This window comes from Pongo abelii, chromosome 15 (genome assembly GCF_028885655.2).
Source record: "Pongo abelii isolate AG06213 chromosome 15, NHGRI_mPonAbe1-v2.0_pri, whole genome shotgun sequence".
NCBI lineage: Eukaryota > Metazoa > Chordata > Mammalia > Primates > Hominidae > Pongo > Pongo abelii.
In genome coordinates, this window is record NC_072000.2 from 78,626,334 (window position 1) to 78,640,323 (window position 13,990).

Here is a 13,990-nt window from a genome sequence, read left to right on the forward strand (position 1 = left end):
TTGAGACAAGATCTCACTCTGTTAACCAGGCTGGAGTGCAGTAGCGGGATCAAGGTTCACTGCAGCCTCAAGTTCCCAAGCTCAAGCAATCTTCTCACCTTAGCCTCCAGAGTAGCTGGGACCACAGGTGCGTGCCACCGTGCCTAGCTAATTTTTTGATTTTTTTTTTTTTTTTTTTTGTAGAGATGAGGTCTCACTATGTTGCCTAGGCTGGTCTTGAACTCCTGGGCTCAAGCAATCCTCCCTCCTTGGCCTCCCAAAGTGTCGGGATTGCAGGCGTAATCCCAACAGCTACTCAGGAGTACAGGCCGTGCCTGGCTTTACTGTACCTTTTCTATATTTAGATACACAAATACTTACCATTGCATTGTAATTGGCTACAGTGTTCAGTCCAGCAACGTGCAGTATAGATTTGTAGCCTAGGAGCAATAGGCTGTAGCATATAGCCTGCATGTGTAGTAGGCTGCATCACTTAGGTTTGTGTAAGTGCATTCTATCACGTTCGCACAATGACAAAATTACCTAGCATCGAATTTCTTGGAATATATCACTGTTGTTAAGTAACGCATGACTATACATACCGAAGAGAATGTAAACGTGTTTAGCAAAAATGTGTTTACGAATATTCATAAAAACACTTTTCATAATAACCAAAGGAAATAATCTGAATGCCTGTCAACAGTAGGATGGATAAATAAGCTGTGGTGTAGTTACATAATGGAATGCTACGTGATAATGAGAATGAATGATCTACAACTATACTCAACAATGTGGATCAATCTTAAAAAAACATGTTGAGCTAAAGAAGCCAGATATGAAAGAGGAGCTATTGTATTATTCCATTTATGTAAAGCACAAAAACAAGCAAAACTAATTTATGCTGTTAGAAGTCAGATAACGGTTACCTTTGGGGAGAGATAGTACTTGGAAGGAAGCATGAGGGGGCACTTATGGTGTGTTGGAAATGCTCAGTTTTTTTTTTTTTTTTTTTGAGACAGAGTCTTGCTGTGTCGCCTAGGCTGGAATGCAATGGCACAATCTCGGCTCACTGCAGTCTCTGCCTCCTGGGTTCAAGCGATTCTCTTGCCTCAGCCTCTCGAGTAGCTGGGATAACAGGAGCATGCCACTATGCCTGGATACTTTTTGTATTTTTAGTAGAGACGGGGTTTCACCATGTTGGCTAGGCTGATCTCAAACTCCCCACCTCGTGATCCTCCCACCTCAGCCACCTAAAGTGCTGGGATTACAGGCATGAGCCACCGCGCCCGGCCATGCTCTGTATTTTTTTTTAGAGACAGGTCTCACTCTGTCAGAGCTCACTGGAGCCCTAAATTCCTGGGGCTCAAGTGATCCTCCCATCTTAGCCTCCCAAGTAGTTGGGATTATAGGCATGTGCCACTACCCTTGCCAGAAATGCTGTTTCTTAAATCAAATTCTAGTACTTGGGTGTGTTCAGTTTGTGAGAATTTGCCAAGCTGTATACTTGTGTTTGGGTACTTTATGTATACGTCAATAAAAAGTTTAAAAAAAAAAAAACAAACCCAGGCCGGCTGTGGTGGCTCACACCTGTAATCCCAGCACTTTGGGAGGCTGAGGCGGGTGGATCACGAGGTCAGAGGTTCAAGACCAACCTGACCAACATGGTGAAACCCTGTCTGTACTAAAAATACAAAAATTAGCTGGGCGTGGTGGTGGGCACCTGTAATCCCAGCTACTCAGGAGGCTGAGGCAGGAGAATTGCTTGAACCTGGGAGGCAGAGGTTGCAGCGAGCCGAGATCGCACCACTGCATTCCAGCCTGGGTGACAGAGTGAGATTCTGTCTCAAAAAAAAAAACAAACCCAGATTTCTGGGTTGAGAAATGCCATTAAGAAAACAAATAGGCAAGCTACAAATTGGGAAAAAATATTCATAAAATATATCTGACAAAGAACTGGTAGACAGGATATAAGAGAATTTTTGCAACTTAAGACAAATGACTCAATTACAACAAAATTGACGAGAAATATGAACCGACACTTCACAAAAAAAGATATACATATGGCCAATAAGTACATGAAATTGTGCTCAAAATCGTAAGACACAAGGGAAACGAAAATTAAAATCACAATGCGGGCCAGGAGTAGTGGCCAACATCTGTAATCCCCTCACTTTGGGAGGCTGAGGTGGGAAGATCACTTGAAGCCAGAGTTTGACACCAGCCTGGGCAAAATAGTGAGACGCCCCCGCCTCTACAAAAACAAACAAACAAACAAAAAACCCACAATGAGATGGTATTACCCACCCATGGCTGGCTAAACTTTTTTTTTTTTGAGACAGGGTCTTGCTCTGTCACCCAGACTGAAGTGCAGTGACACAATCGTGGGTCACTGCAGCCTCAACCTCCTGGGCTCAAGTGATTCTCCCACCTCAGTCCCCCAAGTAACTGGGGCTAATTTTTTGTAGAGACAAGATCTCACTATATTGCCCAGGCTAGTCCTGAGCTCCTTAGCTCGAGGCAATCTCCCACCTCAGCCTCCCGAAGTGCTGGGATTACAGGCATGAGCCACCACACCTGGCCCACAGCTAAACTTAAGAAAGACTGGTAACACTAAATATTGGTGAGGATATGGAGCAACTGGAACTCTCATACATTGTTGATGGGAAGGGCTTGGGAGTTTCTTTTCCTTTTTTTTTTTTTGTTTTTTTGTTTTGTTTTTTTGAGACAGAGTCTTGCTCTCTTGCCCAGGCTGGAGTGCAGTGGCACGATCTCGGTTTACTGCAAGCTCCGCCTCCCGGGTTCACGCTATTCTCTTGCCTCAACCTCCCGAGTAGCTGGGACTACAGGCGCCTGCCACCACGCCGGGCTAATTTTTTGTATTTTTTTTTTTTTTTTTTTTTTTTTTTTTTTTTTTTTTTTTTTTTTTTTTTTTTTTTTTTTTGCGTATACTTGTAATTCAAGCATTTAGTAAGGAGAGATTGCAGAACATTCAGGAATTAAAAAAACTGAAAATAAGCACAAAAGAGACATAATAAAAAGCCAGAATCACAATGCTCAAATTACATGGTGCTGGGAAATGTGTAATAAATGCACTTTTTAAAGGTTACACATCACCAAACTCCCTTTTCACCAACATGAGGCCAGGGAACTAACACAAAAGGAGAGACAGAATAAATAAATGACATAATTCAAGTCAGTGATTCATTAGGAAACAGTTCCTGAGGGTCAAATGAGTCATCATCCATTTTAAGCAGTAAAATTTTCCAATTCTTATTTGGGGGGACAAGTACATTGCCCTATCCCTACTTCAAGTCAGTATTACAACAGATAAAAAGTAACACATAAAAACATAATTTCAAAATATGAAAATATTTTTTAAAATTCAAAAAGTAAAAAAAAAAATATGAGGGAATAGTTCTGCATCTGTGATGGGTAGAAACCAGAATCAGTTCTAAAATTCTGCTTATGGCTGGCAGCTGGATCCTAAGGCAGAATGTGGCTGTTCCCAGAGCAAAATTGGACACAACAGACTGCTTAGAAGGGCATCCTGTGTAAGGCCCAGTCACTACTAGCATGTTTCAAATTAGGCCAGTTCCAACTTGGGCAACAACAGCCCTTTTCTAAGTTAGTTTTGGCTTGCCAATTGTCAGTACCTATCCCCAGGGTCCCCATAGGAGACTGTGTACCCCAATACCCCTTGGCTGCTCCATGAGCTGGGGAGTCGGCTAGCTTCTGCCCTTCAGATAGGACCTATTAAGGCCACCTGTTGAAGTGGTTGTGTTCTTCTACTCAAGACACCCTGACAATAGGGAGTGGGGCCGGTGAACATATGGGTTGGTCACCAGTCCATGCCTGGCTGATGGACAGGATGGATCCAGCACTCATACTCTGTGGACAGCGGCACAGAATCTGTAGTGGGTGAGAGTGGGGGACACTGTGTCTACACAAAACTTTTCTGCCCCACTGGCCTTTGGGTTCTCCAACCTTACTTGTGTACTCTGCATTGTGATCTATTTCTTTTTTTTTTTTTTTTTGCTTTGCTTTTTCTTTCTTTCTTTTTTTTTTTTCCTTTTAGTTGTAGCTTTTATTTTTATTTTTATTTTTTTTTAATTTATGAAGTATTTATTGATGATTCTTGGGTGTTTCTCGGAGAGGGGGATATGGGAGGGTCATAGGATGATAGTGGAGAGAAGGTCAGGAGATAAACACATGAACAAAGGTCTCTGGTTTTCCTAGGCAGAGGACCCTGCGGCCTTCTGCAGTGTTTGTGCCCCTGGGTACTTGAGATTAGGGAGTGGTGATGACTCTTAAAGAGCATGCTGCCTTCAAGCACCTGTTTAACAAAGCACATCTTGCACCGCCCTTAATCCATTTAACCCTGAGTTGACACAGCACATGTTTCAGAGAGCACGGGGCTGGGGGAAAGGCCGGAGATCAACAGCATCCCAAGGCAGAAGAACTTCTCCTAGTCAGAACAAAATGGAGTCTCCTATGCCCACCCCTTTCTACACAGACACAGCAACAATCTGATCTCTCCTTCCTTTCCCCACACTTCCTCCCCTTCTCTTCAACAAAACCGCCATCATCCTCATGGCCCGCTCCCGATGGTCGCTGTCTCTTCGGAGCTGTTGGGTACACCTCCCAGACAGGGCAGCCGGGCAGAGGCGCTCCTCTCCTCCCAGACGGGGCGGCCGGGCAGAGGCGCTCCTCACTTCCCCGACGGAGCCGCCCGGGCAGAGGCGCTCCTCGCTTCCCAGACGGGGCCGCCCGGGCAGAGGCGCTCCTCACTTCCTCCCAGACGGGGTGGCGGCCAGGCAGAGGCGCTCCTCACCTCCCAGACAGGGCGGCCGGGCAGAGGCGCTCCTCACTTCCCAGACAGGGCGGCCGGGCAGAGGCGCTCCTCACTTCCCAGACTGGGCGGCCGGGCAGAGGCGCTCCTCACGTCCTAGACGGGGTGGCCAGGCAGAGGCGCTCCTCACTTCCCAGACGGTGTGGCGGCTGGGCAGAGGCGCTCCTCACTTCCCAGATGGGGCAGCCAGGCAGAGGCGCTCCTCACTTCCTCCCAGACGGGGTGGCGGCCAGGCAGAGGTGCTCCTCACCTCCCAGACGGGGCGGCCGGGCAGAGGTGCTCCTCACTTCCTCCCAGATGGGGTGGCGGCCGGGCAGAGGCGCTCCTCACCTCCCAGTCGGGGCGGCCGGGCAGAGGCGCTCCTCCCTTCCCAGACGGAGTGGCCAGGCAGAGGCCCTCCTCACCTCCCAGAGTGGGCGGCCGGGCAGAGGCGCTCCTCACTTCCCAGAGTGGGCGGCCGGGCAGAGGCGCCCCTCACTTCCCAGAGTGGGCGGCTGGGCAGAGGCGCTCCTCACTTCCCATAGTGGGTGGCAGCCGGGCAGAGGCGCTCCTCACTTCCCAGATGGGGCAGCCGGGCAGAGGCGCTCCTCACTTCCTCCCAGATGGGGTGGCGGCCGGGCAGAGGCGCTCCTCACCTCCCAGACGGGGTGGCCGGGCAGAGGCGCTCCTCCCTTCCCAGACGGGGCGGCCGGGCAGAGGCGCTCCTCCCTTCCCAGACGGGGCGGCCGGGCAGAGGCACTCCTCACCTCCCAGAGTGGGCGGCCGGGCAGAGGCGCTCCTCACTTCCCAGAGTGGGCGGCTGGGCAGAGGCGCTCCTCACTTCCCATAGTGGGTGGCAGCCTGGCAGAGGCGCTCCTCACTTCCCAGATGGGGCAGCTGGGCAGAGGTGCTCCTCACTTCCTCCCAGACGGGGTGGCGGCCAGGCAGAGGCGCTCCTCACCTCCCAGATGGGGCGGCCGGGCAGAGGCACTCCTCACCTCCCAGACGGGGCAGCTGGGCAGAGGCGCTCCTCACCTCCCAGAAGGGGCGGCTGGGCAGAGGCGCTCCTCACTTCCCATATGGGGTGGCAGCCGGGCAGAGGCGCTCCTCACTTCTCAGACGGGGTGGCGGCCAGGCAGAGGCGCTCCTCACTTCCCAGATGGGGCAACCGGGCAGAGGCACTCCTCACTTCCTCCCAGATGGGGTGGCGGCCAGGCAGAGGCACTCCTCACCTCCCATACGGGGCGGCCGGGCAGAGGTGCTCCTCATCTCCCAGACGGGGCAGCCGGGCAGAGGCGCTCCTCACTTCCTCCCAGACGGGGTGGCAGCCGGGCAGAGGCACTCCTCACCTCCCAGACGGGGCAGCTGGGCAGAGGCACTCCTCACCTCCCAGAAGGGGCGGCTGGGCAGAGGCGCTCCTCACTTCCCATATGGGGTGGCAGCCGGGCAGAGGCGCTCCTCACTTCTCAGACGGGGTGGCGGCCAGGCAGAGGCGCTCCTCACTTCCCAGATGGGGCAACCGGGCAGAGGCACTCCTCACTTCCTCCCAGACGGGGTGGCGGCCAGGCAGAGGCGCTCCTCACCTCCCATACGGGGCGGCCGGGCAGAGGTGCTCCTCATCTCCCAGACGGGGCAGCCGGGCAGAGGCGCTCCTCACTTCCTCCCAGACGGGGTGGCAGCCGGGCAGAGGCGCTCCTCACATCCCAGATGATGGGCGGCCGGGCAGAGGCGCTCCTCACTTCCCAGATAGGGCGGCCGGGCAGAGGGGCTCCTCACATCCCAGACGATGGGTGGCCAGGCAGAGATGCTCCTCACTTCCTAGACAGGGTGGCGGCGGGGCAGAGGCTGTAATCTTAGCACTTTAAGAGGCCAAGGCAGGAGGCTGGTAGGTGGAGGTTGCAGCGAGCCGAGATCACACCACTGCACTCCAGCCTGAGCACCATTGAGCACTGAGTTAGCGAGACTCCGTCTGCAATCCCAGCACCTCGGGAGGCCGAGGCAGGCAGATCACTCGAGGCCAGGAGCTGGAGACCAGCCCGGTCAACACGGCGAAACCTCGTCTCCACCAAAAATACAAAAACCATTCAGGCGTGGCGGCGCGCGCCTGCAATCCCAGGCACTCGGCAGGCCGAGGCAGGAGAGTCACAGGAGCCCGAGGCAGGGAGGTTGCAGCAAGTCGAGATCATGGCAGTACAGTCCAGCTTCGATAATAGTGGGAGACCAAAAAAAGAAGGAGAGGGAGACCGAAGAAAGGAGAGGGAGAGGGAGACCGAAGAAGGGAGAGGGAGAGGGAGAGGGAGAGGGAGAGGGAGAGGGAGAGGGAGAGGGAGAGGGAGAGGGAGAGGGAGAGGGAGAGGGAGAGGGAGAGATCGAGATCGAGATCTATTTCTTAGCATAATTTTTTGTATTTTTAGTAGAGACGGGATTTCACCCTGTTAGCCAGGATGGTCTCCATCTCCTGACCTCGTGATCCACCTGCCTTGGCCTCTCAAAGTGCTGGGATTACAGGTGTCAGCCACTGCTCCTAGCCTGGGAGTTTCTTTAAAAAACTAAATATATGCTTACCCTCTGACTCAACATTTTCTCCTCTAGGTATTTACCTGAGAGAAAAGAAAATATATTTCCACAAAAAATATCTGTATAAGAATGTTCAAGCTTTTTTTTTTTTTTTTTTAAAGACCAAATTTTGTTCTTGTCGCCCAGGCTGGTGTGCAATGGCATGATCTCGGCTCACTGCAACCTTCCCCTCCAGGGTTCAAATAATTCTTCTTCCTCACTCTCTGGAGTAGCTGGGATTACAGGCATGCACCACCACGCCTGGCTAATTTTTGTATTTTTAGTAGGTGGGGTTTCATCCGTTGGCCGGGCTGGTTTCAACTCCTGAACTCAAGTGATACACCCACCTTGGCCTCCCAAAGTGCTGGGATTACAGGTGTAACCCACTGCACCCAGCCCATGGAAGTTTTATTCCTAAAAACTCCAAACTGGAAACAACTCAAATGTTTATCAGTAAGAAAATGCTAAAACACTATTTTTATCTATAAGAATGACACTATTCATTAATAAAAATAAACTACTGATACATGTAACATGAATAAAACACTACGCTGAACAAAAGAAGCCTAACATGAAACAGTTTGTACTACATAATTCCATTTCTATAAAGATCTAGAACAGGCAAATCTAATCTATGGTAGAAAATAAAAACCAGAAAAAGTGATTGCCTCTTAAAGGAAAAAGGAAGGGATTGACAGGAAATGAGCAAAAGAGAACTTTCTGGAGTTATGGTAATGTTTTATATCTTGATAGGGATTTGATTTCCACAGGTGTATGCAATTGTTAAAACTCAGCAAATGTACACTTAAGCAAATGTACATTTGGCAATTCATTATAATGTAAATTTTATATTGAAAGGAAAAGAGGCTGGGCACGGTGGCTCAGGCCTGTAATCCCAGCACTTTGGGAGACCAAGGCAGGAGGATCACCTGAGGTCAGGAGTTTGGGACCATCCTGGCCAACATGATGAAACTCTGTCTCTACTAAAAATACAGAAAAATTAGCTGGGCGTGGTGGCAGGCACCTGTAATCCCAGCTCCCAGCTATTTGGGAGGCTGAGGCTGGAGAATTGCTTGAAGCTGGGAGGTGGAGGTTGCGGTAAGCTGAGATTGTGTCACTGCACTCCATCCTGGGCGACAGAGAGAGACTCTGTCTCAAAGGAAAAAAAAAGGAAAACAAAACTATAACCAAATATTGAACTCTAGTTGATAATATGCATGATGAAATATTTAGGGAGCGTGGATGGATGTCTGTCATTTACTTTGAAATATATTTTAAAAATGAGGATGGAATGATAGATGGAGGAAGGATGATAGATGGATAGAGCAATAATGTCACTGAGAGAATCTAGGTGGGTGTTCGTTACAAAATTATTTCACCTTTGCTGCATGCTTAAAGTTTTTTATTATTTTATTTATTTATTTATTTTTTGAGACAGACTCTCGTTCTGTTGCCCACCCAGGCTGGAGTGCAATGGCCCGATCTCAGCTCACTGCAACCTCCGCCTCTCGGTTTCAAGTGATTCTTCTGCCTCAGCCTCCTGAGTAGCTGGGATTACAGGCATGCGCCACCATGCCCGGCTAATTTTTGAATTTTTAGTAGAGACGGGGTTTCACCATGTTGGTCAGGCTGGTCTCGAACTCCAGACCTTGTACTCCACCTGCCTCGGCCTCTCAGAGTGCTGGGATTACAGGCGTGAGCCACTGAGCCTGGCTTTTTTTATTATAAAATGTAGAGAAAAATGAGTGTTTTAATGAAGTCTCTCCCAAGAAGTATTGAGTCCTGCTTAAAATATGCCACTCTTAAACATTCAATGTCAAAGATGATGTTTAAATATCAAAGAAGATTATCAGTCTGTCCTATCTAACCCTGCCAGCTAAAGATGTCATAGTCTACACTTAATAAATAGGAAGTAAATGACATAAAATTAATCGGCCAATTAAAAAAAAATCAGTGCCTAAGTCCTACCCCCAAAATTTTGATCATCAATCTAGAGTGTGTCTGGGAATTTTTTAACTTCCCTAGGTAGTCTTTTTCTTTTTTTTTTTTTATTATTATTATACTTTAAGTTCTAGGGTACATGTGCACAATGTGCAGGTTTGTTATATATGTATACACGTACCATGTTGGTGTGCTGCACCCATTAACTCTTCATTTACATTAGGTATATCTCCTAATGCTATCCCTCCCCCTTCCCCCGACCCCACGACAGGCCCCGGTGTGTGGTGTTCCCCACCCTGTGTCCAAGTGTTCTCATTGTTCAATTCCCACCTATGAGTGAGAACATGCGGTGTTTGGTTTTCTGTCCTTGCCATAGTTTGCTGAGAATGATGGTTTCCAGCTTCATCCATGTCCCTACAAAGAACATGAACTCATCCTTTTTTATGTCTGCATAGTATTCCATGGTGTATATGTGCCACATTTTCTTAATCCAGTCTATCATTGATGGACATTTGGGTTGGTTCCAAGTCTTTACTATTGTGAATAGTGCTGCAGTAAACATATGTGTGCATGTGTCTTTACAGCAGCATGATTTATAATCCTTTGGGTATATACCCAGTAACGGGATGGCTGGGTCAAATGGTATTTCTAGTTCTAGATCCTTGAGGAATCACCACACTGTCTTCCACAGTGGTTGAACTAGTTTACAGTCCCACCAACAGTGTAAAAGTGTTCCTATTTTGCCACATCCTCTCCAGCACCTGTTGTTTCCTGACTTTTTAATGATCGCCATTCTAAGTGGTGTGAGATGGTATCTCATTGTGGTTTCGATTTGCATTTCTCTGATGACCAGTGATGATGAGCATTTTTTCATGTGTCCGTTGGCTGCATAAATGTCTTCTTTTGAGAAGTGTCTGTTCATGTCCTTCACCCAGTTTTTGATGAGGTTGTTTGATTTTTTCTTGTAAATTTGTTTATTCTTTGTAGATTCTGGATATTAGCCCTTTGTCAGATGGGTAGATTGCAAAAATTTTCTCCCATTCTGTAGGTTGCCTGTTCACTCTGATGGTAGTTTCTTTTGCTGCGCAGGAGCTCTTTAGTTTAATTAGATCCCATTTCTCAATTTTGGCTTTTGTTGCTGTTGCTTTTGGTGTTTTAGACATGAAGTCTTTGACCATGCCTATGTCCTGAATGGTATTACCTAGGTTTTCTTCTAGGGTTTTTATGATTTTAGGTCTGACATTTAAGTCTTTAATCCATCTTGAATTAATTTTTGTATAAGGTGTAAGGAAGGGATCTGGTTTCAGCTTTCCACATATGGCTAGCCAGTTTTCCCAGCACCATTTATTAAATAGGGAATCCTTTCCCCATTTCTTGTTTTTGTCAGGTTTGTCAAAGATCAGATGGTTGTAGATGTGTCGTACTATTTCCGAGGGCTCTATTCTGTTCTATTGGTCTATATCTCTGTTTTGGTACCAGTACCATGCTGTTTTGGTTACTGTAGCCTTGTAGTATAGTTTGAAGTCAGATAGCATGATGCCTCCAGCTTTGTTCTTTTGGCTTAGGATTGTCTTGGCAATGTAGGCTCTTTTTTGGCTCCATATGAACTTTAAAGTAGTTTTTCCCAATTCTGTGAAGAAAGTCATTGGTAGCTTGATGGGGATGGCATTGAATCTATAAATTACCTTGGGCAGTATGGCCATTTTCACGATATTGATTCTTCCTATCCATGAGCATGGAATGTTCTTCCATTTGTTTGTGTCCTCTTTTATTTCATTGAGCAGTGGTTTGTAATTCTCCTTGAAGAGGTCCTTCACATCCCTTGTAAGTTGGATTCCTAGGTATTTTATTCTCTTTGAAGCAATTGTGAATGGGAATTCACTCATGATTCAGCTCTCTGTTTTTCTGTTATTGGTGTATAGGAATGCTTGTGATTTTTGCACATTGATTTTGTATCCTGAGACTTTGCTGAAGATACTTATCAGCTTAAGGAGATTTTGGGCTGAGATGATGGGGTTTTCTAAATATACAATCATGTCATTTGCAAACAGGGACAATTTGACTTCCTCTTTTCCTAATTGAATACCCTTTATTTCTTTCTCCTGCCTGATTGCCCTGGCCAGAACTTCCAACACTATGTTGAATAGGAGTGGTGAGAGGGGGCATCCCTGTCTTGTGCCAGTTTTCAAAGGGAATGCTTCCAGTTTTTGCCCATTCAGTATGATATTGCCTGTGGGTTTGTCATAAATAATTCTTATTATTTTGAGATACATCCCATCAATACCTAATTTATTGAGAGTTTTTAGCATGAAGGGCTGTTGAATTTTGTCGAAGGCCTTTTCTGCATCTATTGAGATAATCATGTGGTTTTTGTCTTTGGTTCTGTTTACGTGATGGATTATGTTTATTGATTTGCATATGTTGAACCAGCCTTGCATCCCAGGGATGAAGCCCACTTGATCATGGTGGATAAGCTTTTTGATGTGCTGCTGGATTCGGTTTGCCAGTATTTTATTGAGGATTTTTGCATTGATGTTCATCAGAGAAGTAGGTCTAAAATTCTCTGTTTTTGTTGTGTCTCTGCCAGGCTTTGGTGTCAGGATGATGCTGGCCTCATAAAATGAGTTAGGGAGGATTCCCTGTTTTTCTATTGATTGGAATAGTTTCAGAAGGAATGGTACCAGCTCCTCTTTGTACCTCTGGTAGAATTTGGCTGTGAATCTGTCTGGTCCTGGACTTTTTTTGGTTGGTAGGCTCTTAATTATTGCCTCAATTTCAGAGCCTGTTATTGGTCTTTTCAGGGATTCAACTTCTTCCTGGTTTAGTCTTGGGAGGGTGTTTGTGTCCAGGAATTTATCCCTTTCTTCTAGATTTTCTAGTTTATTTGCATAGAGGTGTTTATAGTATTCTCTGATGGTAGTTTGTATCTCTGTGGGATCAGTGGTGATATCCCCTTTATCATTTTTTATTGTGTCTATTTGATTATTCTCTCCTTTCTTCTTTATTAGTCTTGCTAGCAGTCTATCAATTTTGTTGATCTTTTTAAAAAACCAGCTCCTGGATTCATTGATTTTTTGAAGGGCTTTTTGTGTCTCTATCTCCTTCAGTTCTGCTCTGATCTTAATTATTTCTTGCCTTCTGCTAGCTTTTGAATGTGTTTGCTCTTGCTTCTCTAGTTCTTTTAATTGTGATATTAGGGTATCAATTTTAGGTCTTTCCTGCTTTCTCTTGTGGGCATTTAATGCTATAAATTTCCCTCTACACACTGCTTTAAATGTGTCCCAGAGATTCTGGTATGCTGTGTCTTTGTTCTCATTGGTTTCAAAGAACATCTTTATTTCTGCCTTCATTTCATTATGTACCCAGTAGTCATTCAGGAGCAGCTTGTTCACATTGCATGTAGTTGAGCAGTTTTGAGTGAGTTTCTTAATCCTGAGTTCTAGTTTGATGGCACTGTGGTCTGAGAGACTGTTTGTTATAATTTCTGTTCTTTTATATTTGCTGAGGAGTGCTTTACTTTCAACTATGTGGTCAATTTTGGAATAAGTGTGATGTGGTGCTAAGAAGAATGTATATTCTATTAATTTGGGGTTGAGAGTTCTGTAGATGTCTATTAGGTCTGCTTGGTGCAGAGCTGAGTTCAATTCCTGGATATCCTTGTTAACTTTCTGTCTCATGGATCTGTCTAATGTTGACAGTGGGGTGTTAAAATCTCCCATTATTATTGTGTGGGAGTCTAAATCTTTTTGTAGGTCTCTAAGGACTTGCTTTATGAATATGGGTGCTCCTATATTGGGTGCATATATATTTAGGATAGTTAGCTCTTCTTGTTGAATTGATCCGTTTACCATTATGTAATGGTCTTCTTTGTCTCTTCTGATCTTTGTTGGTTTAAAGTCTGTTTTATCAGAGACTAGGATTGAACCCCTGCTTTTTCTTGTTTTCCATTTGCTTGTAGATCTTCCTCCATCCCTTTATTTTGAGCCTATGTGTGTCTCTGCACATGAGATGGGTCTCCTGAATACAGCCCACTGATGGGTCTTGACTTTTTATCCAATTTGCTAGTCTGTGTCTTTTAATTGGAGCGTTTAGCCCATTTACATTTAAGGTTAATATTGTTATGTGTGAATTTGATTCTGTCCTTATAATGTTAGCTGGTTATTTTGCTCATTAGTTGATGCAGTTTCTTCCTAGCATCGATGGTCTTTACAATTTGGCATGTTTTTGCAGTGGCTGGTACCGGTTTTTCCTTTCCATGTTTAGTGCTTCCTCAAGGGTTGAGAACCACTGCCAAGGTTTCGGCTTAGTTGCAGGGCCCAACATAGTCTGTGGCACATAGCAGGTGCTCAAAAAATACAGCACATATGAATTAAATGGAGAGTTGAACAGTCCAAGGAGTGAGTGAATATAAATGTATAAATTTTGGTTCTATGCAGGGCCTGACATAGTCTGTGGCACACACTAGGTGCTCAAAAAATACAGCAAATATGAATTAAATGGATAAACAGTCCCAAGGAGTGGGTGAATATAAATGTATAAATTTTGGCCATTAATAATAATGATGCTAACAATATAACAAATAAAAACAATAAAGTAGGCATCACAGGCATTCAACTCAGTTTTGGGATGGGGAAGGAGGCAAGGAGAGAGGTCCTGGGGTGAAAGGCAGATTAACAGGATTAAAGG